The following is a 13917-nucleotide window of genomic DNA, read 5'->3' on the forward strand; positions in this document are numbered from 1 at the left end:
CCTGGCCGGGTGTGGTGGTTCACACCTATAATCCCAGCACTTTGGGAGGCTGAGGCTGGCAGATGGAACAGGTCAGGAGTTCAAGACCAACCTGACCAACATGGTGAAATCCTGTCTCTACTAAAAAACAAAAATTAGCCAGGTGTGGTAGCAAGAGCCTGTAATCCCAGCTATTCAGGTGGCTGAGGAAGGAGAATTGTGTGAACCTGCAAAGCGGAGGTTACAGGGAGCCGAGATCGCGTCACTACACTCCAGCCTGGGTGACAGAGCAAGACTCTGTCTCCAAAAAAAAGAAAGAAAGAAAAAAAGGTGAGCCTAACCTGGCTCCCACACCATTCTTCTTCTTCTTCTTCTTTTTTTTTTTTTTTTTTGAGACAGGGTCTTGCTCTATTGCCCAGGCTGGAGTGCAGTGGTATGATCTCGGCTCACTCCAACCTCCACCTTCCAGGCTCAAGTGATCCTTCCACCTTAGCCTCCCAAGTAGTTGGGACTACAGACACATGCTACCATGTCTGGCTAATTTTTGTAGAAACAGGGTTTCACCATGTTGCCCACACTGGTCTTGAACTTCTGGGGTCAAGAGATTCACCCGCCTCAGCTTCCCAAAGTGCTGGGACTACTGGCATGAGCCACCACACATGGCCCCCACTCCATTTTTATTTATTTGTTTATTTATTTTGAGATAAAATCTCGCTTTGTCGTCTAGGCTGGAGTTCAGTGGCTTGATCTCAGCTCACTGCAACCTCCACCTCCCGAGTTCAAGCAATTATCCTGCCTCAGCCTCCCGAGTAGCTGGGACTACAGACACATGCCACCACGCCTGGCCAATTTTTGTATTATTAGTAGAGACAGGGTTTCACCATATTAGCCAGGATGGTCTCGAACTCCTGACCTTGTGATCCACCCACCTCAGCCTCCCAAAGTGCTGGCATTAAAGGCGTAAGCCATTGCACCCAGCCAGCCCCCACTCCATTCTTTAGCCTCCATACTAAGTCTATTAAAACAACTATCCACTGCACAAGCACTACAACCACATTAATAAAGAACTTAATTCTATTTTGACAAAAAGCAATGGTTGCACTGCAGTTTAATATACATTAGTAGTCATTATCCCACCTTCAGGTCTTGGAAACAACATTCTACAAATAAGAGATTCACAACTAAGGAATCCAACCAGGACAATTTTCTACGTCTACCTATGTCTATCACTATACATATGAGGGAGGGGGACAAGTAAAGGGCATACAGTCACAGCAGGACGTTCCTATTGAAAGACATTTTGCTGACCAAGCAGTTTTTCATTTAACTCAGAATCCCAACAGTAGTACTGCTTTGTGGAGATAATTACTGAACTTTGATCTACATCATTGTTCATTCATTTGACATGAATCACTAAATAATCTTTGACGTCACCCCAATTCCAACATGACAGATAACAGTAAGGCTTCTGTGTTAAATGTTACGACATACACCTGCATTTAACATAGCTTAACGCAGAAAAAAGATAAAACTGAGTTGCAACTGAGAAACCCTCAATAGTGAATAATGATAAATAATGAAAAACTGACATGAATGCTTCTGGAATTTTTCCCCAAACTCCATCAATTTCTATGACTCAAAAAGTCTTGCTTTCACATGACATCAACATGTGGATAAAATTCTTAGTTTTGTAGAACAGTGATAACAGAGAAGAAAGAACCATGTAGCAGCAAGCAAATATCAGACTTCTCTGTTATAAACTTTCCGATTTTTTTTTTTTTTTTGAGACGGAGTCTTGCTCTGTCGCCCAGGCTGGAGTGCAGTGGCGCAATCTCCGCTCACTGCAACCTCCACCTTCAGGGTTCAAGCTGATTCTCCTGCCTCACCCTTGAGACTACAGGCACGTGCCACCACACCTGGCTGATTTTTCTATTTTTAGTAGAGCCAGGGTTTCACCATGTTGGCCAGGCTGGTCTTGAACTCCTGACCTCATGTGATCTGCCTACCTTGGCCTCCCAAAGTGCTGAGATTACAGGTGTGAGCCACCATGCCCGACCAACTTTGTGATTTTTCATTTACTATTATTATTTTTTTGAGATGGAGTCTCACTCTGTTGCCAAGCTAGAGTGTAGTGGAGCAATCATGGCTCACTGCAACCTCCACCTCCTAGGTTCAAGCAATTCTCCTACCTCAGCCTCCCGAGTAGCTAGGACTACAGGTGCATGCCACTATACCCAGCTAATTTTTGTATTTTTAGTAGAGATGAGGTTTCACCATATTGGCCAGGATGGCCTCAATCTCTTGACCTTATGATCCACCGGCCTCAACCTCTTAAGTGCTGGGATTACAGGCATGAGCCACCATGCCTGGCCCCACGTTAACATAGTGTAATTTTTGAAGCAAATTACTTGATCTCCCTTTGTCTTTAGTTTTCTCATCTGTAAAACACAGATAATATAGTGTTTTCAGAGTTAAAAGAAACTTATACAATAAAATGCTTAGCATATAATAGGGATTTTTAAAATACAGGCTTCCGTCCAATTATTTTTCTTTCTTTTTTTTATACCCAATGAAACCCATATTTTTCATTTTTTAAAATGTTAATATCACCCTGTCTTGACCATTATTGAAACAAACATCAATATGTTGCTACCATTAGCTGCACGGTGGCATGCACCTATAGTCCCACCTAATCTGGAGGCTATGGCAGAGGATCATTTGAGTCTGTCAGTCCAAGGTTGTACTGCATTGATTGCCTCTGTGAATAGCCATTGTACCCCAGACAGGACAACACAGCTAGACCTCATTTTTTTTTTTTTAAAAAAAGCCACCTTAGGCCAGGCATGGTGGCTCATGCCTGTAATCCCAGCACTTTGGGAGGCCAAGGTAGGTGGATCACTTGAGGTGGCCAATGAAGCACTGTCTCTACTAAAACTACAAAAATTAGCCAGGTGTGGTGGCAAGCACCTATAATCCCAGCTACTTGGGAGGCTGAGACAGGAGAATCACTTGAACCCGGGAGGCGGAGGTTGCCGTGAGCCAAGATTGCACCACTGCACTCCAGCCTCAGCAACAGAGCAAGACACCATCTTAAAAAAAAGAAAAAAGTGCTCGCTTCAGCAGCACATATACTGAAAAATTGAAACGATACAGAGAAGATTAGCATGGCCCCGGTGCAAGGATGAAATGCAAATTGGGAACCATTCCATAAAAAGTATAAAAAAGGAAAAGAAGCCATCTTATTATAAATAAACACATGAAGAGATACTCAATATCACTAGTGAACCTACTAGAATGGCTATAACTAAAAAAAAAAAGAAGAAGACAACAAGTGGTGGCAAGGATACTTTGCTGCTAGAGGAATGTAAAATGGTACAGCCACTTTGGAAAACACTTTAGTGTTTCTTCAAAAAATTAAATGTGGAATTACCACAACCTAGCAATTCCACTCCTAGATATATACCAAAAAGAACTGAAAACAGTATACTAATACTCAGAGAGCATTGTTTATAATAGCCAAAAGGTGAAAACAAATGTAGTATCCATCAATGAATGAAAATACAAAATGTGGTACATTAAATATGATTAAGTCATAAAAATGATACATTCTACAACACGTATAAACCTTGAAAACATTACACTAAGTGAAATAAGCCAGACACAAAAGGCCAAATATTACATGATTCCACTTACACGAAGTATCTATAATAGGTAAATTCACAGAGACAAAAATTAGAGGCCGGGTAAGGTGGCTCACGCCTGTAATTCCAGCACTTTGGGAGGCCAAGGCAGGTGGATAACGAAGTTAAGAGATTGAGAGCATCCTGGCCAACATGGTGAAACCCCATCTCTACTAAAAATACAAAAATTAGCTGGGCGCAATGGCACGCACCTATAGTCCCAGCTACTTGGGAGGCTGAGGCAGGAGAATCCCTTGAACCCAGGAAGCAGAGGTTGCAGTGAGCCGAGATCACACCACTCACTCCAGCCTGGTGACAGAGCAAAATTCCGTCTCAAAAAAAAAAAGTAGATTAGTGGTTACCAGGGGCTGGTTCAAGAAGGGAATGGATAGTCACTGCTTAACAGGTACAGAGTTTCTTCTATTTGGGATGGTGAACAAATTTGAAAGTACATAATGGTGATGGCTGCATAACATTGTGACTGCAATTAATACCACTGAAATGTACAGTTAAAATGAATTAAATGTTATATATAATTTACCACCATGAGAGTCATTAGAGGGCCAGGTGCAGTGGCTCACACCTGTAATCCCAGCACTTTGGGAGGCTAAGGTGGGAGGATCACCTGAGGTCAAGAGTTCGAAACCAGCCTGGCCAACATGGTGAAACCCCATCTCTAATAAAAATATGAAAATTAGCCAGCATGGTGGAGCCTGCCTGTAATCCCAGCTACTCGGGAGGCTGAGGCATGAGAATTGCTTGAACCTAGGCAGAGGAAGTTGCAGCCAGCTGAGATGATGGCACCACTGCACTCCAGCCTAGGTGACAGAGCAAGACTACATCTTAAAAAAAAAAAAAAAGTTATCATCTTGATCAAAATCTTCACACTGTTTCCCATTTTCAATAAACTTAATTCTAGAACCCTGCAGGTTTGACAATTAGCAAAAATTAGTAGTTTACGTAAATTAAAAAATAGGAGAAATTAGGTCCAGGGTTTAAGAGATTTCTCTATACTATAGTTACAAACTTTCTATAAATCATAACTTCACGATTTTTTAATAAACTCTCTAAAAAATAGTTTATTGATAAAAAGAGAAACCTTGTTGAATCTCAAAAGTGTTATGCTAAATGAAAGAAGCCAGATTCAAAAGGCTATACACTGGGTGATGTCAATTTATATGACATTTTGGGAAAGGAAAAACTATAGGAATAAAAACCAAATGAGCTGTTGCCAGGGAGTGAGGAGTGGGCAGAAGGGATTTACCTCAAAAGGGCATAATTATGAAAATTTTTGAAGTGACAAAAATATTCTTATAACTTAATTGCAGTGGTTACACAAATGTCACTGTTTTTCATAATTCATCTGTTTTATCAGAATTACATAGAACTATACACCTAAAACAGATAAATTTTACTATGTGTAAATTATACCTCAATAAGTTTGACTTGTCAAAAAGAATCCTTAACAACTGTAGTATCATGTAATGCATTTCAATACACACAGAATTCTAGCCTAATAAATATCATTATGAGATCTAGTCAGATAAAACTAGGCTATTTGGGCCAGGTGCAGTGGCTCACGCCTGCAATCCCAGCACTTTGGGAGGCAGAGGCGGGGCAGGGGGGATCACTTGAGGTCAGGAATGTAAGACCACCCTGGACAACATGGTGAAACCCTGTCTCTACTAAAAACACAAAAATTAGCAAGGCATGGTGACAGGTGCCTGTAATCCCAGCTACTCAGGAGGCTGAGACAGGAGAATCTCTTGAACCCAGGAGGTGGAGGTTGCAGTGAACCGAGACTGCATCATTACACTCCAGCCTAGGTAACAAGAGTGAAACTCCATCTCAAAAAAAAAAGGTCAGGCACAGTGGCTCACACCTGTAATCTCAGCACTTTGGGAGGCAGAGGCAGGCAGATCATGAGATCAAGGATTCAAGATCAGCATGATCAACATGGTGAAACCCCCATCTCTACTAAAAATACAAAAATTAGCCAGGCATGTGGTGCACGCCTGCAATTCCAGCTACTCAGGAGGCGGAGGCAGGAGAATCACTTGAACCTGGGAGGCAATGGTTACAGTGAGCCGAGATCCTGCCACTACTCCAACCTGGGCAACAGAGACTCCGTCTCCAAAAAAAAAAAACAGGCTGGGCATGGTGGCTAACATCTGTAATCCAAGCACTTTGGAGGCCAAGGTGGGCGGATCACCTGAGGTCGGTAGTTCAAGAACAGCCTGACCAACACAGTGAGACCCCGTCTTAAAAAAAAAAAAAAAAAAAAAACTAGGCTATTCCATATTCCAGGAGCCAAAGAGCACCTTTTCGCAACTCAGTTGTGTCAAGACATTTAATTATATTATGAATACATAGAAAGTAACAGTATATAAATCAATGTAGGTATGACACTTATAGCACTATGATTTTGTTTATAGGAATAATTAGTTCTCCACTGCTCACCTTGGGGTAAAGAAATACATGTTTCACATAATCCCCCAAACTGTAAATAAAACATAAAAAAAAAAATCTCCTGTTCCTTAATTAGACAAGCATTTTCTAAACTGTGTTTCTCCTTCCTATCAATATCCATGGTTTTTTCCCATCTCACCAGAAAGTACCTACATTGATGTCTTTCTCTTCTCATTCATTTCCCCCATCCCTTTATCCTGAAAGAGCATTTTGTCGTGTTTTTTCCTCTCATTGTACAGTAGAACTTTAATAATACTTAATTTCTTCCTATTTCTATTGGTATTTTCTGAAAGTAAACTGCCAATTTTTTTATTTTAAAAATATTTTAGTGACCTGTTACAATTAGGATTTCTCATACTGTAAAATTTAAAATCTATTTTCTGGCCAGGCACAGTGGCTCATAATCCAAGCCCCTTGGGAGGCCGAGGTGGGCAGATCACCTAAGGTTAGAATTTCAAGACCAGCTTGTCCAACATGGTGAAACCCCATCTCTACTAAAAAGACAAAAATTAGCCAGGCATGGTGGCACACGCCTGTCATCCCATCTACTCAGGAGATTGAGGTGGGAAAATCACTTGGACCCAGGAAGCGGAGGTAGCAGTGAGCCAAAACTGCACCACTGCACTACAGCCTGGACGACAGAGTAAGATTCAATCTCTAATTAATTAATTAATTAAAATAAAATCTACTTTTTTTAATAATACCACCTATTCCTTGCTCTTCTCACAGTCAAATTCCTTACCGAGTCTCTAATCATTTCACAACAGGAACCACCATTACATTGTTCCTCATTTATAGTCTCCTCTCCAGCCCTCTCAACCTTCCATTTTGCCACACTACTCAAGTCCCAATGAAATCATGGCACTGAGATTTCCTGAATCATCAAAATAATATAAAAGTTCTAACCATTGGTTTATAAACTCTTTACGGCAGATGTGTATTTATTCACATCTCTTCCTTCACCTCTATCCTGTCCCCATCATTTCAAATATGCCTTGAAGGCTGGGCGTGGTGGATCATGCCTGTAATCCCAACACTTTGGGAGGCTGAGGTGGGCAGCACCTAAAGTCAAGGGTTCGAGACCAGCCTGGCCAAAATGGCAAAAACTCCACTTCTACTAAAAATACAAAAATTAGCCAGGTGTGGTGGTGGGTGCCTGTAATCCCAGCTACTTGGGAGTCTGAGGCAGGAGAATCACTTGAACCTGGGAGGCAGAGGTTGCAGTGAGCCAAGATCATGCCACTGCACTTCAGCCTGGATTACAGAGGGAGATTCCATCTAAAAAATAAAAATAAGCCTTGAAAACCCTTCCCTAACCCTACATTTTATGTTCCTTTAGCTAAGTTTTCCCTTAAGTTATTTTCTGTGCATTGAAATAACACTATCCTTGACACCTCATCATCTTCTTCCTATAGTAAAGATTTACAATCTAAACTCTTTACTCAAAAATCTTGTCTAATTAATTATTACCTATTTTCTATTTGACTATATTATCCCTTACATCTTTTCTTTCCTGTTAACAGTTTGTTTTAAATAACTGAAGTACATTTTGCTACATGGTATATAGTCAGTCAGTCTCTCCTAGTTGGAATATAAACTTCCTAAAGGCAAGAAGTAACCATTTCTTTATTACACACTCCAAAAATCTGGTTTGTATCATGTATCTCAACATTCAAATGCCATATGAAGAGATGCAATGAAAAGAATACTGGGCTGGACATGGTGGCTTATGCCTGTAATCTCAGCACTTTGGGAGGCCAATATAGGCCCAGGGGTTCGAGACCAGCCTGGGCAATGTGGCAAAACCCCTTTTCTACAAAAAAACACAAAAATTAGCCAGGCGTAATAGTACGTGATTGTAGTCCCAGCTACTTGGGAGGTCAAGGTAGGAGGCTCACCTGAGCATGGGAGGCAGAAGTTGCAGTGGGCTAAGATGGAGCCACTGCACTGCAGCCTGAGTGACATAGCAAGAACCTCCCTCAAAAAAAAAAAAGGAACAGAACATTGGGCTTAGCATTATAAGACCTGAGTTCAACCAATGCTTCTAATGTATCATGCTAAGTAAGTCTCAACACCTTTGGGCCTCAGCAAAATGAGAATACTTGCTGTATTTACTTCACAGGTAATAAGATCTTGGAGGAGAAAAAAGTGTTAGCTAAGCTATAACCCTCAGTCAGTACAAGTGTAAAGATGTATTATTGTTAGTCATAATGCATTGAGTTTGGCTAAAAAACACTATTGTCTAAAATTAGCCACTAGTGTTTTTTAGCCAAACTCAATGCATAGCAAATTAACTGTGGCAACATTGAACATTATTTAGTCATATCAATAATGTAACTATTATATTGTAAGACTACCAGAAAGCCTTATGTTTAATAATAAGCATGTTAACACTCTTAATGCAATCTCAAGGTTAAAAGATAAATACTTGCTACTAAGCCAACAATAACTGCCTTCAAATCTATTAAAAGAGGATTTATAAATCCCATTTGGTTTGTACCCAAATAGCTACATTTAAAATTTTAAGAAATCCAAGAAGGAGTTTAAAATTGTATAAATGTACTTTTAGCTTCCTAAAATGTCCATATGCACTCTTTCATTGTGTTTTGAATCCATCATGTTAGAAAAACAGACTGCAGGCGGGGGCACAGTAGCTCATGCCTGTAATCCCAGCACTTTGGGAGGTCAAGATAGGAGGATCACTTGAGGCTGGGAGTTCAAGACCAGCCTGGTCAACATAGTGAGACACAATTTCTGTTTTTAAAAGAAAGAAAGAAGGAAAGAAAGAAAGAAAGAATGTACATACTGCAGAAAAAAGGATACAAAGTATACATTAATGAACAAAATAAAGATAAAAATATGATTTGGTTTGTACTATGTATCTAAACACTCAAATGCCATATGTAGAGAGGCAATGAAAAGAATACTGTGCTGGACATGGTGGCTTATGCCTGTAATCTCAGCACTTTGGGAGGCCAAGGCAGGCCCAGAGGTTTGAGACTACAGAGGCAGAGAAAACAAATAAGTTTCTTCTAGTCTCAACCAAAATCCTACGAACAACCTTAAAGATACTTACAGCAATATTTCCAAGTATGACTATAATTCTCATCAAAAGAATATCATATACAAGTACCATCAAAATGATTACAAATTGTAAATTACCAGTAATAAATTTCTCATAGGAGTTCCTTTTCCTTTTTTTTTGTTTTTTTGAGACCGAGTTTTGCTCTTGTTACCCAGGTTGGAGTGCAATGGTGCGATCTCGGCTCACTGCAACCTCCGCCTCCTGGGTTCAGGCAATTCTCCCACCTCAGCTTCTTGAGTAGCTGGGATTACAGGCACGCGCCACCATGCCCAGCTAATTTTTTGTATTTTTAGTAGAGATGGGGTTTCACCATGTTGACCAGGATGGTCTCCATCTCTTGACCTCGTGATTCACCTGCCTTGGCCTCCCAAAGTGCTGGGATTACAGGCGTTCCTTTTCCTTTTATAAGCAGGGAACCAAGAAAGAATAGCCTCTAGATTTTTTTTTTTTTTTTTTTTTTTTGAGACAGTGTCTCACTGTCACCCAGGCTGGAATGCAGTGGTGATCATAGCTCACTGCAGCCTCAAACTCCTGGGCTCAAGAGATCCTCCTGCCTTGATCCTCCAAAGCACTGGAATACAGGCATGCACTACCGCACCCAGCCTCTAGATCTATACTGTCCAATACAGTAGTTACTAGTTACGTGGAGCTATTAAGTGCCTGAAATGTGGCTGTTCCAAATTGAGATGTGTCAAGCGTAAAATATGCACCAGATTTAAAGATTTAGGGGAAAAAATAATGTAAAATATCCTACCTATGTGACTCCCATTTGTGGCTCACATATTTCTAATGTACAGCACTGCTTTATATATGTAGTCGAATCTTGAATAAGGAAAATGGATACCAGAAGTATTAAGCAGTTTTCTCAACATCTCACTGCTTGATAGAAGCAGAGCAGGGCCTAAACCTGATCACTTTAATCCATCCCGCCCTTATGAATAGACAGAATTAATCTTTTAAGACTCAACTTGAGCATCACCTTCTTTCTCAAACCCACTCATTCCCTTTCCACATCCCAGCCCAGGTGACCACATCCTTTTTAGCCTGCCCTTATAATTATACTGTTATAAAATGTGTGTTTCTCTTCCAAATGGATGAGAACTTTTTGACAGCAAGCACTGTCTCATTCATTTTTCTTATCCCTGGGAACCTTTGTAGTGCCAGGCACCCCTGCAGGCCCTCTGGCACTCTCAGAGTTTTGAGTGTTAATTTTTAGCCCTATGCAGGTACAACTACTCAAATGAAATCACCTATGTGATGCACGACCCAAAAACATTTACCTTTATCATTTACCTGTTTTAAATTATTTTTGGAATATGCTAAATTGATACAATGTATAGGCCAGGAATGGTGGCTCATGCCTGTAATCCCAGCACTTTGGGAGGCTGAGGCAGGTGGATCACATGAGGTCAGGAGTTCAAGACCACTCTGGCCAACATGGTGAAAGCCCATCTCTACTAAAATACAAAAATTAGCTGGGCATGGTGGTGTGCACCTGTAATCCCAGCTACTTGGGAGGCTGAGGCGGGAGGATTGCTTGAACCCAGGAGGCAGAGGTTTCAGTGAGCTGAGATAAACCACTGCACTTCAGCCTGGACGACAGAGTTAGACTGTCTCAAAAAAGAAAAAAAAAAGGGAATAATTCATACTATCAAACAAAGACAAGTTACAAAGCATGCTTTAAAAGTCCTTTGCACTGTTGTTACTCTGATGCTCTGATAAGAACTCTTGAGTTCTTAGGAAACTCAACACTCTCTTTAGGTATAAATTCACTTACTGAATGTGCTTACTAAATGCAAAACTTTGTGCTAGATTAAAGAAAGATTTCTGGACATGGAAATTGATGCAAGCAATCTTCAATTAATTGAAAATTTTAGAACTATTAATCACATACTTAGTATATAGCTATTTACTACAGAAAGTTAGTGTCTAAAATTCGTCAATGCAAACAACAACTTTTGTATTCTATAAAACAGAAAAAACTGCCAGGTGCAGTGGCTCAAGCCTTTAATCTCAGCACTTTGGGAGCCAAGACAGGCAGGTCACTTGAGGTCAGGAGTTTGAGACCAGCCTGGACAACATAGTGAAACCCAGTCTCTACTAAAAAAAATACAAAAATGAGCCACGTATGGCGGCACATGCCTGTAATCCCAGCTACTCAGGAGGCTAAGGCAGGAGAATTGCCTGAACTGGGAGGTGGAGGTTGCTGTAAGCTGAGATCGTGCCATCCAGCCTAGGCGACAAAATGAGATTCTGGCTCGGAAAAACAAAACAGAAAAAACTGTAAAACCTGTGGATGAAAACATTAAAACGTGTCATTTGCAAAGAAAACTGCAAGAAACACACATATAAAGCACAAATATAGCAAGAGACTTTGATAAGAAAAAAATCTGCTTTAGAATGTATTAATTTAGCCAAAATGTATGGAATTTGTGGAAGAAACTCCATATGTGCTTTGTACCTATATAAAATCAAAATTTGAGTTAACAAATCTCTCTATTCTCATTCAGTTACAATTGTTTTCAGTATGCAACCACTGTCTTGATATTAAACAAATATCTTGTATAAAAATAAATATAAAATTTGTATACCTCAACTGAGGTCCTTTGGTCTAATATGCTACCATGAATAAGAGCACCATCCCGTCCAGATAAGGTTAGATTATACCTAAAAAAAAAAAGCACCATTCTGCTGGGCAAGGTAGACCAGCCTGGGCAACATAGTGAAATCCCATGTCAATTAAAAAAACAAAAAAAAACAAGAGCACGAACCCCAACTATGGCAGAGCTGCTAAAGGAGTCTCTTGTGGAGACCTGAACCAAAAGCCAAGGAGGCAAAGGTACAAAGTCTCTCCTGGAATTAATTCCTGAACTTCTGGGCAGCCTTCACCCAGAAGTTTTTTTGTGTGTCTTCACCTTTTTACTATGTCTTCACCACTCCCCCACAAACAGCTTTCTTTCTCTTGCATCTCTTCTATGCTGTGGCCTTTGAAGCTACAATATATTTAAATATTTTCCCAACAGAGCCTTCCTGCCTGACACCCACCAGGAAAGATTTCAGGACATCTCTTCAACAACTAATCTTGTTCAAAGACGAAGATGTCCTTCGTTTCACTTAATTCAAACCCCCACTGTTCAGAATAAGAATATAATTATAACCTCAATTTCTATCAGGCCAGTATAGGAAAAGAACTACCACAGGCTCTCTCTTCCACGTTCTTTATCTCCAGACTTTTTTCCTCACTTAGTTTCTCCTTCTTATTTCCCTCCTTAATCCCTCCTCCCCGAAAAAAATAATTCCACAGCTGGAGAATCTCATTTTTAAAGCCAAAAATTCAGTGAGGAAAATAAGTATGTGCCTCTTTCTTCAATTATTTATTATTCCTCCGTCACTCGGGAAGAGTTAAGCAAGTATTTTTTTAATCTGACCGCCCTCACAGAAGGATGATGCGCTAAATAACACACTGAAATACGTCTTCCCGAAGCAAGTGGATTCGCGGCTAAAAGCAACGCGGTGGGAGTGGGGGGATCCGGGGAGAAGTAAAAGGATCCTTGGCCCCCGGAGCCAGAGATGGGACAGGAGGTGAAAGAAGGGGCCATCACTGAGAAGTACAACACACACACTTGCCAGAACGAACAATCTGCCGAGAGAATAGGACTGGCCACTGCGGCTCGAGCCCGGTCCCGTGGGACAAGACAGGGGGGCGAAGGGGGAGGAGGATGCCTGCCTTTCTTCTGTGGGACAAAACTAACTCCCAGGCGCACCTCCGCTCCAGACAAGAGGGGCCTGGTGGGGACGCGGGATCCTTGCACCCCCAGCGCAGCACTTGCCCACGGCCTGGTTGGAAGGAAGGCCCGGAGAGAGAGGAGTCGGGCTGGGCAGCGCCAAGAGCACGGGATGGAGGGTCAGAAGCGGGCACCCGAGGCACTGGGGGCCGCTACCAGGGACCCTTCCAGCACCGGAACCCCGGGGCCCCTCTCCACCCTTGCAGAACAGGATCCCGAATATCATCCCCAGCCGCCCCAACCGCTCCTCACCTCACACTGCGTGAGCCTCCGCCTCTACCACAACCTGAGCCGCCGAAGCGGACACAGTCCGAGCCATTTTTCCCTTCAGCTGGCTCAGCCGCCGCCGAATGCTACGGCCGACTCCACAGCCAGCCAAGCGCCGCACGTCACTTCCGGCCAGGGAAGAACCGCCTTCCCCGCCCAAGCTTGTTGTGGATTGGCTGGCGCGGAAGGCCTACCTGAGCTGGCGGGCGGGGCTTGGATGACCCGTGGGACGTGAGGTGGGGCGCTGGGGATCTGGGGCCTAAGGGCCCTGGGGGCCGGCGGCCGGGGGCCGGCTCCCTCCCGGGAATGCTGAGCGGTTTCTGGGCGCCTCTCCGTGCAGACCTCAGACCCGAGGAGAGGAGCGCCCCGGACACCCCAGCTGGCCACCTCTCGGTCTCGGCGTCCGAAGCCCAGCCAACCCGGCCGGGACACTGAAGTACCCTATTGTTCTCCTCCCCTTTGCCGGGACTCCGCAGCCTCCTCCATCTAGGTTGAGGTTCCCAGATTTGTGGCTTGGCCCCAGGGGGCGCGGAGATTACTTTGTGTTTGGAAGACTGAAAGGAACAGGCAATGCAGAAACTCGTCCACTCTAGCCAGCATTTACCGAGACCGCACGGTGGGTCAGGTGGTGCAGGGCCGGTAATTAGTAGCC

At 42.5% G+C, this 13917-nt stretch overlaps 1 protein-coding gene and 1 non-coding gene across 4 annotated transcripts in view; one reads left to right on the plus strand and one right to left on the minus strand.

Annotated features, from left to right (window-relative positions):
- Positions 1–13389, minus strand: part of PIK3C2A (phosphatidylinositol-4-phosphate 3-kinase catalytic subunit type 2 alpha) — a 121686-nt gene extending 108297 nt beyond the window's left edge. For all 3 annotated transcript variants that reach the window (XM_054241453.2, XM_002807318.6, XM_054241452.2), the window contains exon 1: positions 13251–13389. The gene's annotated coding sequence lies outside the window, so the exon portion shown is untranslated. The remainder of the gene's footprint in view (positions 1–13250) is intronic.
- LOC118145925 (U6 spliceosomal RNA) lies at positions 3087–3194 on the plus strand. The gene has a single exon (XR_004731409.1). It is a non-coding gene; the product is annotated as a U6 spliceosomal RNA (small nuclear RNA).
- Positions 13390–13917: the final 528 nt, after the last annotated feature.

This window comes from Callithrix jacchus, chromosome 10, assembly GCF_049354715.1.
Source record: "Callithrix jacchus isolate 240 chromosome 10, calJac240_pri, whole genome shotgun sequence".
Classification (NCBI taxonomy): domain Eukaryota; kingdom Metazoa; phylum Chordata; class Mammalia; order Primates; family Cebidae; genus Callithrix; species Callithrix jacchus.